Source organism: Odocoileus virginianus, chromosome 16 (assembly GCF_023699985.2).
Source record: "Odocoileus virginianus isolate 20LAN1187 ecotype Illinois chromosome 16, Ovbor_1.2, whole genome shotgun sequence".
In the NCBI taxonomy this organism is placed as follows: Eukaryota; Metazoa; Chordata; class Mammalia; order Artiodactyla; family Cervidae; genus Odocoileus; species Odocoileus virginianus.
In genome coordinates, this window is record NC_069689.1 from 32943966 (window position 1) to 32959269 (window position 15304).

At 39.9% G+C, this 15304-nt stretch overlaps 1 protein-coding gene across 4 annotated transcripts in view; it reads right to left on the reverse strand.

The window, feature by feature from the left end:
* The window catches only part of ARHGAP5 (Rho GTPase activating protein 5), a 100878-nt gene that overhangs the window by 66898 nt on the left and 18676 nt on the right, over positions 1 to 15304 (reverse strand). For 2 of the 4 annotated variants that reach the window (XM_020870542.2, XM_020870537.2), the window contains exon 1: positions 2330 to 2516. The exons of 1 other annotated variant lie outside the window; for it this stretch is intronic. The gene's annotated coding sequence lies outside the window, so the exon portion shown is untranslated. Of the gene's footprint in view, positions 1 to 2329; positions 2517 to 2706; positions 2802 to 15304 lie in introns of those variants that run through there. One more of the 4 variants, XM_020870539.2, reaches the window with a different exon arrangement.

The following is a 15304-nucleotide window of genomic DNA, read 5'->3' on the forward strand; positions in this document are numbered from 1 at the left end:
AGAACTGAATACTAAAAGCAACACTTGTGTTAAGTACCATTAATGATGAAAAAGTAAAAGTTCAGTACCGTCTTGAGAAGTAACTTTTTCCTCAATGTAAAAGTGAGTTACAAATTATTATTCTAAGCTTGAATTCCAAATATTCTAACTTGAATTCCAAAAAAAGAATGCAAATACAATATTTTATTCCTTAAAAAATCTTAACTCTCAAGGTCGAAATAATTTTCTCCAAAAGAGTTTAAGTGTACAGATTAAATCAGCCTTCCAAACAGAAAAAGAGAGGGGTGGGGTCCCGGTTTCAAAACAGTTAGGATAAGTACCATGTGACAGAATTAAGACATTACTTTTGCAATAGGATTTCTAAAGTGCTAAAGTAATTTACACGTGGGGGAGTGGTGCTAAAAAACTGATAAAGATATCAGAATTCTGTGACAATTCTTTCTTGGATATCCAAGTGTAATACACCCCATTTCCAATGCTCTTATAATTAATGTACAAAGAATGGTAAAATACATGCTGAAGTGGGTTAAAAAAAATGTAGCCTACCCATGACAACCAAATCTAGTCACCTGAACTGCTCTAATTTCTGCTTTAAGTCAATTGGATCACAAGTGCTACTTCTTGAAAGCTAAATGCAGATATACCCAGATTTTCAATCATGTATGTTTAGTCACGCTCCAAGGCCTATGCAAGTTTTTGGTAATCTGCATTTACCAGGGTCTTCCTCTGATCAACTACAGATACAAGAAATGTGGGTCAATTTCAAAGAACAGATGAAAGAGCCAAAAATGAAAAAGCAATTTAAAATGGAAGCGAAACCTTAATCTGAAAACTGCCTAGTAGGTTACCGGTATGGTCAGTATTTCTATCTAAGAATACTAAATAAGAGTACAGTTTCATCACATTAAAGTCAAATAAACCGGAATTGACAGTACTTCCAAACATTTTATTAAAATATTTTACTCAACTAAATACTTTTCTGAAGCGTTGAATCCAGATCAAATTTTTGTTAAAAGAACCATGTTAAGTGGAGATTTAGAGAAATATTCCCTGAAATGAATGAAAACATCAATGGAAATAAACACTTATTAATTATTCAAATTGAATACTAGTTTTGGAATTTAAGTAGAGTCGGCAAGCCCCGCCCTCCCAACACCTGTAGAAGACTGCATAAGGAAAGATCAGTAAACATAGCGACGCATTTCACTGTTTCATACCTGAACACTTTTTAAAAAATGATGTCGTTTCCTACCAATTACAAATGCAAAAGCAAATTATCGATGGGAATTTGAACTTAAAAACGCGCATACACACCATCTGTATACCTCTTTTGGTCTATACTTAAAACATTTGAATTCCACATATTAAACATGGGCCCAAAATGGATTTCTATCATATTGTAAAAGCATAACCATCTTCCTTACAACTTTCTCGGAATTTTACTAAACGTCCTGATAGTTTGCCTAGACTTCCGAGTACCTTTCAGTCTCAGCTACACCCGAGCCTCCACCTCACTTGCATTTCTAATAACGCCGGAGAGGGAGGGAGAGAGGGAGTGAGTGTATTTATGTGTGGATAAGTGCGCGCGCGCTCCCGCGCAGTTCCCCACCCCCACCCCGATACTTTTCTTTAGTGGAAACAAGAGGGAGAATCTAGAGGTTATTCTAGCGAAAACTCAATTTCAAAACCTCAACCCAGTCGCAGCCTACCCTTAGAGGACCCTGTGTTTTGGTTGCGCAGTGCAACTTCTCACATCCTACCCCGAGCTTTAGAAGCAGACAAGAAATTGGTGAACAGAACCCAGGGAGGAGGGGGGAGCTAGGGGGGGAAAAGTGAAAGGGCCGATCCCCCAGAAAGGCGCTCAAGTTTGCAATGAAGACTCTGTCTCCGCGAATATGCGCCCACCCCACCTCTCCCGTTCCAGGTGGAACTCGTTAACAGCGGCCGCCCGGCTAATAGACACCGCCACCTTCCTCCCCCACGCACCATCGGAGACCAGGGCAAGTGAGGGCGGCGGGCTGGAGCGGACTCCGGCCACCACCAGGCCCCCGCCGACCCCTGCCCCATCACCTGTGGGGAAAGCGCCCCCTCCCCCGGCCTCTCTGCCCTTCACGCCGCCCGTCTGCCCCCCACGGCAGCCGCTCCCCGCCCCGGCCTGCGAGGACAGAGCGCGGCGCCGGGCTCCCCTCAGCGGCGGCGGGGCCCCAGCCCCTTGAACTGGTTACAACCGGCGGCGGCGACCGAGCGGGGCAGTGGGCGGCGGGAGGGTCCCCGGCTGGGAGGGGGAGAACAGGCAGGCCCAGAGGAGCGAGGAGTCGCAAGGTCCTACCTAACACCGTCGGTCTCCTCCGTCTCCTCCTCAACGGCAGCGGCCCCGGTGGTGGCGGCGGCAGCGACATTCCTGGGGAGCGCTCCCGCCGCCGCCGCCTCCTCCTCCACTCTCTGCTCGCCTCTCTTCCCTGGCGCGCTCACCGAGCGCCGCGTCCCTTCAGCCACCTCCCCCCGCCCGCCCCAACACACACGCCCCGAAACCTCAAGCCCTACGGCTCCCGTGGCCGGGTAACCCACCCTCCCTCCCTCCCCGCCACCAGCGGCGGCCCCGTCCCTCCCCCCTTCCCCGGCGCCCGCTGCCGCGCCGGGCTCAGTAATGGCGGCCACTCGGGCTCCCTCGCGCTGACGGATCTCTCCCTCTCTCCCGAACTTTACCTCAGCATCTCTCCCGGCGCGCACCGCCGGAACGCACACGCGCGCGCGCTGCCACACACCCGGCCGGGGGCGGAGCGGCGGCGCAACCTCGACGGGGCGCGCGCGCGCGCACCCGCACCGCCCTCCCCACAATCCCCCGCCCCCGCCGCCCTCACCTCGCGACGCCTCCCGCGCCGCGCGCCCGGCTGGGCCCCGCCCCTGCCCTCGTCTCCCGGGAGCCTGGGAAGGCGCGAGCGCCGGAGCCGGAGGGAGGGAGCGAGCGCGCGGGGCCGCGTTCTCGCTCGCGTCCAGGCTCCCCCATTGGCTTCTGCCCCTCCCCCTCCCCCTTCTTCCTCCGCCTCTCCCATCCATTGGTTCCCTCTCCTACTCCATTCCTTCTCACCTTTTCCCTTTTACCCATTGGCGTGAATATTTTTCCTCTGCTTTCCCCCTTTCTCCGTATCCTGCTCCTCCTCCGTCCCATCCTCCACGCTTTAGAAGCTGCCGACCATGCAGCTCTGAGCACTGTCGTCTCCGAACCTTCCCTGCTTTCTCCCTTTCCTTCTGTTCCGGTTTCTGGCCGTAACTGAGAGCAAACCACAGTACTGCAAAGGAACCTGACATTGTGTTAGCCGTTACAAAACATCGCATGGGCATTGAATGATTCTCGATAAATCAGCCTACGCTCTCTGAGTATTAAAGAATTGAAGAGAGGAAAATACATGCACCAAGCTCGTTCTCAGGGACATGCTCCCGCGTGTGCAGCCAGTTTCCTGCCTGGGATCGCTGGCCAACTAGACGGCACCCGCCCGGGACCTGATGCCGTACTCACCCAGAGCAAAACTCCATGGGAGCAAGAAGATGCCGTTTCTCCGTCGACACCGCACTGGGACGGAGGCAGGCCCTCGGTTTAATCCATTCTTAAGGAAATTGAGCGAGATGCCAAGCCATGGGGCGGATTGAATTCAGGGTGGCCCAGAAGACCCCTGCTCACACTACTACTGAGCAAACCTTTACGAACCATCGGTCACCTGGCTTTTATTATACTGTCTCAAATATAGTCAATATATTTGGAGACGCAGAAATATCACAAGTTTGGAGGTACCCTGGGCTTTTGGCGTATTTCTCATTTGAGCATTGCCATTGAGTCGTGGTTAAAGGGCGGTGGAAAAATGTCTTTTCTTTCATCACTGAAGAAACTGAGGTCTTGTGACTTTCCCAAGGTCATCAGAATCTGTCTTACACATAGTTCTTAAAATAGCTGCCGGCAGATGAAAGAATGAATGAGCAAAAACATAAATCTACCCCAATTTCTTACGTTTAAAAGAAAGAAGTAATTTGGGGGCCAATTTCTCTTTGGGAGTAGATTTATTTCCTGCATTGAAAACGGTTCATCATCAGTAAACATATAAAAAAAAATCTTTTAAATTTAAAGTATTCTTTATTTCTTATGTTACATAAGGTACTTTGGTTGCTTTTTAGTGTTATAATGATGCAGTCGCTTCCAACCAGAAGTACGTTTAGGCTCTGTCAGTAAAGAGAAACAAAACTGCCTTTTGATAAAAATCTGTTAGAAAATATTTGTCAGTAAATCTGCCACAAAATTTCAGCAGAAGTCCTGTTCCTTTCTTCCACACCCTTGCCCTTCTACTCCATATTTCTCTAAGGTAAACTTAATAGACAATAGCAGAAGAGATGTTTAATTTCTCTATGTCTCTTGCTCCCTAATTTTAAAAAGGCATGACTAAAATTACTTCCTCCAGCCACTCCCTTGCATCTGAATGGTGCCAAATAGGTTAAGTGAGGTACCTAGGTACTTATTTCTTTCAGTTATAAACCCGAGGCAAGGAAAAAGGACACTACAGAAAACTTGCAAAGAAAGAAAATATAGAAAAAAAGGAAGAAAAAGAGGAGAGCAGGAAATTTTGGAGAGTGGACCCATCAAAATGCGGTACTAATGCCTTAATACACACATCACTTGTACAGGTTGGAAAGTCCATGCATTTAAATGCATTTTTTTGACCTTTGTATTAAAAGTTCCTAAAAGTACAGGAAGCCAATTCAAAGCTATAATTTTGATTTTGAAGTTTTAAGTACTATAATAGGGTGTCCACCCTAAAGATACTTTAAAAATTATTTCCTAAATAATCAGAAATTTCATAACCATGGCATGTATCAGTACAAACGAAAGTCAAATCACGGCTTTTAAAGGTGTTAACATTCTTAACATATTACTGTTTTCTTCAAAACAGGACATCATACTGAAGAATCAGGACAAAACACTGGAGAGAAAAAAAGACTTTTCAGATTTCTTTTTCTCATAATATAGACACAAGAAAATGAAGTGGGGCAGGGATGGGGGAAAGCCATGGTTTTCAAATGATAATTGTCATAACTGACATTGTTTTTACTCTTTAGTCCTCCTATATCATCCATTGTGATTTAAGGAGTCTGAACTTTACAACTTTGCTCCTTATTAATACTAATACACCGGTGAGCTGCTTACCAGTACAAGTAACTAACATTTATATCATTTTAATTTTTGTAACTGCTCCTCTTGAAAAAGCAAGCATACAGTTTTCTGCACAAATAAAAATCTGAAAATGGAAAAAGGGGGTCAAAGTTCTATGGTTAAAAATACTTAGATATATACAAATAAAGTCTATAAAGAGCAGAAAATAAAACAAAACTCAAGGATAATATGGCATATTTTAAAACTGATCAGGAACCATGCCTTCAGGGAAACAGCTTTAAACGCCAACCCTCCCCACCCAAAACAAAAAAATGTTTGAGAAAATAAGTAACTTATCATTTTACATACACACAGAAACACTGGAGAGATAGAGTAAATATTATCAACCCCTCTCAGATCAACTACTCTTCTTATCTAAAAAGGAAAAAATTTAAGCACTTGTTCTCCACTGGATAATTAAAATCACCCAAAGCTTTGTTCTTCATTTACTTTGAAAAAATTAGCAGAATAAGATTTCAGTCAGGCATCTTAGGTTTTTAATTTAAATATCCTCCACAAATTTCTAGTTCTTTAACACATCCTAACAAAGTATTCATATGCACAGTTTTTTTATGATCAAAACAGATGACAGCCATAAAAAATGTCATCAACATTCCAGCTTCTACCATCAGCAGTAACACTACATACAATATTCAGATGTTTGATGTGATTTGGTTTCAAAAGAACTTACCCTATAGAAGTGGGTACACCCCCTGCTGGAAATCTCTGATTATAACTACTTTGGCTTTTGTAGCCTGAACCAAAAATACAGGAAAAGCCATAAAGGGCCTTTCCATTCATGACAAAATTAACCTATACTTTTTGCCTGTCTGACATTAAGACAGGCTTTTGGAAAAGACTATCTCAGAATATCACCCCGATTACAGAAAACATACATGAAAAAGTTGGAGAATAACAGAGGCAAATAACAATAACCAAAGCACAGGCAGGAAGGTTATTTCTTGTCTGATTTCCTATAGAATTTCACAACTCGTTTCCACACCCCAACTAACCCCTACCTGCTCCCTTGACCTTTCTCTTTCTCCATGTCTCATATAGTTAGACCTACTGGGAGGGGGGAAAGCAGGGTATTCCGGGGTCTTACTCCTCTGAGCAGGCAAATACCGATAACCAATAGCCACAGTATAACCACAGGAGCCATTTGCTGAGTTAAGGTGCTGAAAGGCTTTCTCCAAATTTGCTTTATGGCTACCAATGATATTTTCAGCATGAAGAAAAGGTGTTAATTATGTTTTGGCTATTACCGTAGAAAATATTTTGACAAGAGTTAAGGTAATTGTGAGCATGGGACTGGAACAGTAGGAAAGAAATGCAATGACCTTATTGGCATTTTGTTCCACAAAACCTTGTTCTGTTGATTTTTCAGAATTATATTTTCAGACTGAAATCCCAAAGATGGTATCAGAGTCTAGCTTCAAAATGTCACGTTCATGCCGCTCTGGTCCTTGGACATAACTGGAAGAGTAAAATTAAAATTCTGTTTTGGAATAATTAGTATTTTATAAAGTTATTTGTAATGCAGACTCCTTTTAGAGGAATAACAATTCATTCAGGTCCCACCAGCACAAATACTTTAATTAGACAAAAATCTTCAAGTTATTTCCTCTCACAAAAGGAGGTATTGTTGAGCCATCTGGACCCTCCATTGAGTTTTTATGAAAGATCGCAGCTTGAATTTAATCAACCCCAATAAGTTTAACCCCATAAAGCTAAAAACTAACTGCAAAGGTTGCTAAGAATTCTCTTTGAGATTGTTACCACTGTAATTTGTAAATCATTACAGTGGGAAACAGAAACCTGTATTGCTTGGCTGTTTAACTATACACATAATTTTTGTGAATATCATTCCCACTCTCTAGATTGTAAGCCCCTCAAGGTAGGAATCACAGATGAATGTTTGACCCTGTTCAATAACTAGAATTTGATTAGTAGGAAGTTCAGTAAACATTTGGTAATAATAATATGAAACATTCTAGGTTTTATGGGTTTCTGTGGATTTATTACTAACAGAAGGCTTTGGATTTATTTTGAAATACCAGCTGAGATAATCACTTTGGAAAATACAAATCATTTAAACAAATTGCTGAGTTACCTTGTGAAAGTTGAGTTAGATATCCTTCCCCAAGTACAACCTGTATTTCTCCATATTACATCTCCCTGGTAGGTAATTGTGAGCTACCAGTGACAAGTAACCATGGATCTAAAATGTCAAGGAATATTCTAAAGAACTGGTGCAACTAACAGTTTCTGAAATCAATAATGAGGTGTCTAATCACTTCACAATTAAGGCTTTGTTATTTCTGCCTAGTATTATAAACTACAGTAGATAGTAAATGTCTTGCCAATCCATGCTTCAGAATTTTCTTCAAAAAGCTTCACAAATAACAATGAGATTTTTTCTGATGAATGCACTGGTTCTTTCAAGCATACCTATTACATAGTGAAGAATAATAACACTCATCTTTCCCCAAATAGGCTTCTCATCTCTCTTCAGCACAGCCCAGCACAGGGCTCTGGCATATACTTCATTTATTTCTAGCTTTGGTTCTCTTAGGTGCAGACATTAAACAACTTTTCTATTCTTTCCCCCAAAAGTATTTACATTAAAAATTCAGAGATTTTACAAACATGATAAAGTAAAAGTGACAAAAGTTCATAAAAGCTCTATGTGTCCTATAAATCAGACTCTTTAAAATTAAATAAAGTGGATTTAATTAAACTTTAATTGGATTTAATTAAAATAGATTAAATTAAAAATTAGAAATAAATTTAAAATATTTTAAAAGTATATATTTCTGGAGGTAGAAAGATATTCATATTTTCTGTGAAAAACAGACTACAAAGCAATGAAGGAGTATAGTTCTATTTTTATAAAAAGAAAATGTTTTGAAAACAAGATGACAATGTTATTAACTAACATGTTATTAGAGATTTAATCAAAATTGCCAGGAGAAATATTGACAACCTCAGATATGCAGATGATACCACTCTAATGAGAAAAGGTGAAGAGGAACTAAAGAGCCACTTGATGAGGGTGAAAGAGGAGAGTGAAAAATCTGCCTTAAAATTCAGCATTCAAAAAAGTAAGATCTGGTCCCATCACTTCATGACAGATAGATGAAGAAAAAATGGAAACAGTTGCAGGTTTTATTTTCTTGGGCTCCAAAATCACTGCACACAGTAACTGCAGAAATGAGATTAAAACGTGCTTGCTTCTTGAAAGAAAAACCATGACAAACCTAGACATTGTATTAAAATGCAGAGATGTCACTCTGCCAACAAAAGTCTGTATAGTCAAAGCTATGGTTTTTCCAGTAGTCATGAAAGTTGAACCATAAAGAAAGCTGAGCACTGAAGAATTGCTTTTTGAACTATGGTGCTGGAGAAGACTCTTAAGAGTCCCTTGGACAGCATGGAGATCAAACCAGTCAATCCTAAAGGGAATTAACCCTGAACATTCATTGGAAGAACTGAGGCTGATGCTGAAGCTGAAGTTCCAATACTTGGGCCACCTGATGCAAAGAGCTGACTCACTGGAAAAGGCCCTGATGCTGGGAAAGGGTGAGGGCAGGAGGAGAAGCAGGGAAGAGAGGATGAGATGGTTGGATGGCATCACCGGCTCAATGGACACTAGTTTGAGTACACTCCAGGAGACAGTGAAGGACAGGGGAGCCTGGTGTGCTGCCGTCCAAGTCAGACATGACTTAGTGACTGAACAAGAGATTTCATCTACATGCTGATATTATAGCGAGTGTTTTCTTTCTTCTTTTTGCTTTTTCTGCAATTAAAATTTTTCCTAAATTTTTGCAAGAAAAATTGGAATTATACGGGTTGAAAATTGAGAAAGAAAGGCAATGTAAAAAGCAGAATAAGGTAAACTGTCTTGAAACAACTGAACTGTCTCTATATACATCTACTAATTTCCTTTTTTATTCTTTCTTTTTCTTCTCTTCACTGTTTATCCCCTTACTCCTACTTTAGATGTTTCTTCCTTCTTCCTTTTTAGTTTTTGATTCTCCATCTTCTTTTCTTCTCTCTTAATTTTCTCTTGGGCCTTTTACAGGCCACCTTGGGTACTGTCTCTGCAGGAGTCTCTGATGTAATGGAATGAAATGGTCTAGGCAAATCTATTATTTCCACCACTAGATTGTATTGTCTTTGATGACTTTTTAAATGTTCTTACAGACCAAAGCAAATCAAGCAAAGAACATACGTTTTATTACATTTAAAGACTTGTTTTAAATTATGTAAATCTGCCAATAGCATTGCCTCTACTATTGATGATTTCATGGCACAGATTCTGTTTTTAAGCTCTTTTTCTACACTAAAACTCTGTGCAAAAACTTTCAGGTATAGACAATAGTTTGTCTAATGTTGATAAAACTGAGCTGATCTTTCCACATGCTCTGGTATTTCCCTTTGTACTACAAGGTTTATGATAAAATGTGTTCCATTTGCATGGTTTCCTATGTGGATTTGCTGATACTTAGCTTCCCTGGTGGTTCAGTCAGTAAAAATTCACCTGCAATGCAGGAGACCTGGGCTTGATCCCTTGGTTGGGAAGATCCCTTGGAGGAAGGCATGGCAACCCATTCCAGTATTCTTGTGTGGAGACTCCTCTGTCTTGTAATGACAGAGGAGCCTGGCAGGCTGCAGTCCGTGGGGTTGCAGAGAGTCAGACATGGCTAAGCGACAGCACACACAGCACAGCACAAAGGTTACCTTTGACTTCCTATCACCCCCAGAGAACTGGGGGTTGCTTTTCTAAGTCAGAAGTCTATCTTGTAGAACTCGTCCTCTGCTACATCCTCAGCACAGCACAATCACTTACCAATTTAAAGGAAAGGTGAAGATGCTCTTACTACAATACAAAGGAATGCTGGAGCACGTGGAAAGACCACCAAACTGGGGATCAGGAGACTTGAATTTGTTATCTCAGGTTCTGCTTACTGTATGACCTTCAGAAGTCAATGAATGTCTCTGAAGTTTCCGTATTCCTAAAATAGTCCCTTTGCCACTTTAACAATATGGAGTTTGAAATTATTTTGCAAGGTTAGCCCACAGACCAGGCTTCACTTCTTCCTGTTTCACAGGTAATTTAACACCCACCCACACTCACCATCACACCCAGGACAAAGTTGTTATTCTTAATTTCTCTGTAAGTTTCGTCTGAGGCCTGTACCTCATCCCTCTCTACAAAGGAAAAAAAAAAAATCATCTTGATGAAACTAAATTAATTGCATTCCTCCAAAACCCATCTCTAAAATCTATTCCTAGAACAAACCAGTCATATCCCTGTTATAAGGGCAGCGTCTTTGAACATTCTTTGACAAAAGATTGCTTTGTAGTTTCTAAGCTTACAGTCCTTTATACTCCCACAATTTATTCATCACTCTCCCCCACCCCCATCCCCCAATCAGCAATATAGCCCCCGGCATCCAGTAGCCAATTCTGGGTCTTCACATTCTATTTATTAATAGTATTCACGTGCTCATGGTCTCACCCATGTTCTTTCTCCCTTTTGCCCACTTACGGTCAGTCTTATTTCTACCATCACCCCAGACAACAACTAATCTTCCCATCTCTAAGGATTTGCCTATTCTGGACATTTAATATAAATGGAATAATACAATATGTGGTCTCATGTGTCTGGCTTCTTTGACTTACACTATTTTTGAGGTTCATTCATATTTTTGGATGCATCAGGAATTCCTTCCTTTCCATTGCTGAGTAGTATTCTATTGGATGTATACATCACATTTTGTTTATCTGTTCACCAGTTAGTTGGCATTTGATTGTTTGCATTTTTTTAGCTACCATGGATAATGCTGCTATGAATACAAAAATGTTTGCATGTATATATGTTTTCATTTCTCTTGGGTAGATACTTATAGGTGAAAATTATGGGTCATATAGCAAATTTATTTTTAATATTATAAGAAAATGTCACATGTTTTCCAAAGTGATTCTATTATTTTATATTTCTATCAGCAGTGTATGAGGGTTCTAGTTTCTCTACAATCCGGTCAATATTTGTTATTGTCTATCTTTTTATTATTGCTGTTCCAATGGGTAAGAAGTACTATCTTATAAGTATCTTGAATTCACATTTTCCTAATGACAAATTTTGTTGAACATCTATTTATGTGCTTTTTAGCCATTGGTATCTCTTCTCTGATAAGATATCTATAAAAATCTTTTGCCTATTTTAAAATTGGGTTGTTAATCTTATAATTCTGGGTCTCATTGGATCTTAAATTCTTCTATTGAAATTTCCTCTCCAAAAATCCTGAAGACTTTTTCTTAATGCAACAGTGACTTTATTTTCATATTTCCCAATACTTCCTTGCATGTTTGTGATTTTTTTTCCAACTTGCATAATGTTGCAAAAGATAAAATATTGAGTAAAATTTTTTCTCTTCCAGGGTATTCTTACAGTTTATTTAGCTGGCAATACATAGTTGTTGTTTAGACTTTCTTTTCCTTTCCTCATTGTTTAAATGGGATGGCTTCATACCAGTTATCCTATTTGATTTTGTTGTAGAAACAGTACACTCATTCTATCAGAAAATCTGGGTGAAGGACTAATAAACAGTGAGCCACATGCTCCCTAATTCATGACAACTGGGATCTCTGTCTCAATAGCACAAGCCTTGAGCAGAATTTTTGAGACATTTCAATCAAAAGTGAGTTACTACAGCTAACCTTCTTCTCCTTGGTGCCTAATTCATTTTCAGTTAGTAACAGTTTTTGAAAGTGAAAGTCTTTTAAGCCAAGGGAATACAATTTTAGAGCACTTCAAAGTGATCTTTTCATTTGATACCTCGAAATACTGCCATGCCTTTTAAGGTTTTGCAGTGGAAGGCAGCTTCTTGGCCTCAAAGAAATCATGTTCCACAGTGATTTAGGGATTAGAAAGAAGAGAGGCTACTGCAGTTTGGATACTGTTTTCTGATTTACTATGTATACATCTGCAGAGTGGCCTGTGGGTCCGTGTTCCTGTGGTATGCATCCCAAGTGTCATAATAATTCTAATAAAAGAGCTCTGGCTTTGACAGCATTCTGGATGTTCACCTTGTATTGGAACAAGCTGCTGACAATTCTTTGAATTTACCTGAGGGTAAAACTCTTCACCCTCTCCAAACATCTCATCAGTTAACTTGTTGTAATTGGCTACCACAGCCCACCATTCCGATAAGTATTTTTAGCTAAATCATCACAATAATAGGTGTTTGTCAAGATATCTTTGGAAATCAGATGCCACTTTGTATACCTGCAGCTTACAGAGATGGCTTACCTATTAAACTCTCCTAAAACATTGAGAAGAAATACTCTTGTTCAGTTGCCCAGTTATGTCTGACTCTTTGCGACCACATGGACGGCAGCACACCATGTCTCTCTGTCCCTCACCATCTCCCAAAGTTTGCCCAAGTGCATGTCCATTGCATTGATAATACCATTTGATACCAATTGATACCAACTGATAATACTCTTTAAGTTGCTAAAATGAAATACTCTATAAGTTGCTAAAATGAAATGTCCTCATTTGAAAATGGAAAGTCTTCATACAAAGTGGGACACTCTAGGAATGCTGACAACTGGAAATCTTAGTCTCCCTACTCCTGTTACATTGGTCCAAATCTTATTTAGGTTTTTGCTTTTAATCATGTTGAGAATGCTTGTTGTTTGAAAGTGATAGATACTGAGAGTAAGCTGGATATAGGGTAATAATTTTAAGTTTACTCTGAATTATTTCACATATGAGATATTCTTGGAGTTTGATGTATTTTAGAAATTCAGTATGATTCCAAATTTGTTCAAACATATGAACAAATATGTAAATACTTAAATAGCCTGGCAGAAAATAGATAAAAATATTAACAGTGGTTATCTCTGGGTAATTTTCTAAAAAACACATTTATCATATATACTTTCTTACATATTCATCTTATATACTTTTTATTTGTCCATATATTTTATTGGACTTTTTAAAAAGAGGATTTCTTTAACGCTGCACATACTAATCATATCTTCTCATTCACAACATTCCTTAAAATTATACTGTCTGGCAGACAGAATACAATCAACAAGAATTCTGAAACTTAAGTAGGCCATCTCTTTGGAATATTATTTTGATATACTCGCTCATTCAACAACTATCACTTTGTACCCACTATGTACCAAAGACTGTGCTCAAATCAAAAATACAAATGTGAAAGGCATGATTTCTACTTGCAGTGAGCTCATTTTCATGTCCTAAGATTGGATATTAACTGAGAACTAGGTCCATAGATTACATGTTTTAGTGAAGAGCAAATAAGTCTTTCAATTTCTGTTATTCTCTAATAGTTTCATTATATATAATTTCTCCTTTTAAACATGCCAGGCATAGATAGATAAAATTTTCTGTAGAATGACAAGTTTGAATAGACAATAATTTCTCCTTAGTCTAACTACACAGCTAACTTGCTCAAATTACTTTTGTAATTAAGGCATTTTTCAGACAGATTCTGATCTCGTTAGAGGTACTCTACTCATTTTTTCTCTTCTGTTGTCAAAGTTGTAATCTCATGGTTTTGTTTTTTGCGATTTTTAGGTTGGTGCCATACCACTAAATGACAAAGAGGCCATTCCAAGACCAAATGGAGTCTTGTTTTAACTGGCATATAACTGTTTTTATTTGGGTTTCTGTGGAATTTGGCAGTCTGCAACCCATCCAAAATGAGGGCATTCCACAAATTCCACTTCGTAAAAGCCATCCCTCCTTCATATACTGTTTCCATTTTCTTCAATGTAACTAAACTTTTAGCAGGACATTCCAAGAAAAGTGATAAAGGGATGTGTTTTAAGACAAGCAAAACATAGAATTCTTATTCAGCAAGTCCTCTTGGTAATATTAATAGCAGTAGCAGCAAAGCAGTAGTAATAGCAGAACTACAGAAAAATAATAAACATAATTAAACACTTAACACTTTAAAATAAATTTTGAAAATCCAAAAATTAAAAATATAGTTTGTATGTTTTAGTTGATTCAACACAAATAATAGTCACAAATCTTTAGCAATGTGTGTTTATTTCTCAAGTTGTTTATACAAAAACTAGGTTTTTCTGGATTGCCAAAATTGTAGCCTAAAAATCTTAGTTTTTCTTTTCAATGCAGAAGTTTACTCGGACTCTGAGCACTTAAATGCAAAGAGAAACAGGAACAGATTATGCTACGGAGAGGAGGCCTTTAGGAAGACTGTGGTTATCTTCCTGTGTAAGATTACTCCTGCGGTATCTTGTTTCCTGAGAAATATAGAATATGGTAGCTCCCTGCATACAAAGGACAATCTGTAGATAACGAGTAAAACTCATTCAACTTAATGGGGATGAGGCGCATAAGTCAGGACAAACATGGAACCTAGAGAATGTAACAGAGGAGACTCAGAGAATGTGACGGAGGAGACTCCGAGAATGTTCTGACCAAATGCACAGTTGGTTTGTGGAATTGTCATAGGGGTTGTGTTCCAGGTCCTCATTTCTCCTGGGAAAGCCTCAGCACGTTTTCCTGAAGCCTGGCTTTGTGCAGACTCACGGCAGAGTGTTTCACTCTTGGTGATGTGCTCTTCACTCTCTCCTCAACAGAGCACAATTTAATACAAGTACTTCTGAGTGTGCTAAAATTCATGGAAAATATGCTCTATAAGAGCTTTAAGTAACTTGGATTCTTTTGCTTGAGAAAAGGAAAACTACTTTTAAGCATATAAATGATGCAGTGGTGAGTGAACAAAAGGAAATGAGCTTATACAGCCATAAGGCTGAAAAGAAGGAAGACCTGACAGTGTTAGACACATTGGGGTTTTTCAGACTTCTCTAATCTGCCTGCAGTGCAGGAGACCCTGGTTGGATTCCTGGGTTGGGAGGATCAGCTGGAGAAGGGATAGGCTACCCACTCCAGTATTCTTGGGCTTCGCTTGTGGCTCAGCTGGTCAAGAATCCGCCTGCAATGCAGAGACCTGGGTTCAACCCCTGGACTGGGAAAACCCCCTGGAGAAGGGAAAGGCTACCCACTCCAGTATTCTGGCCTGGAGAATTCCATGGACT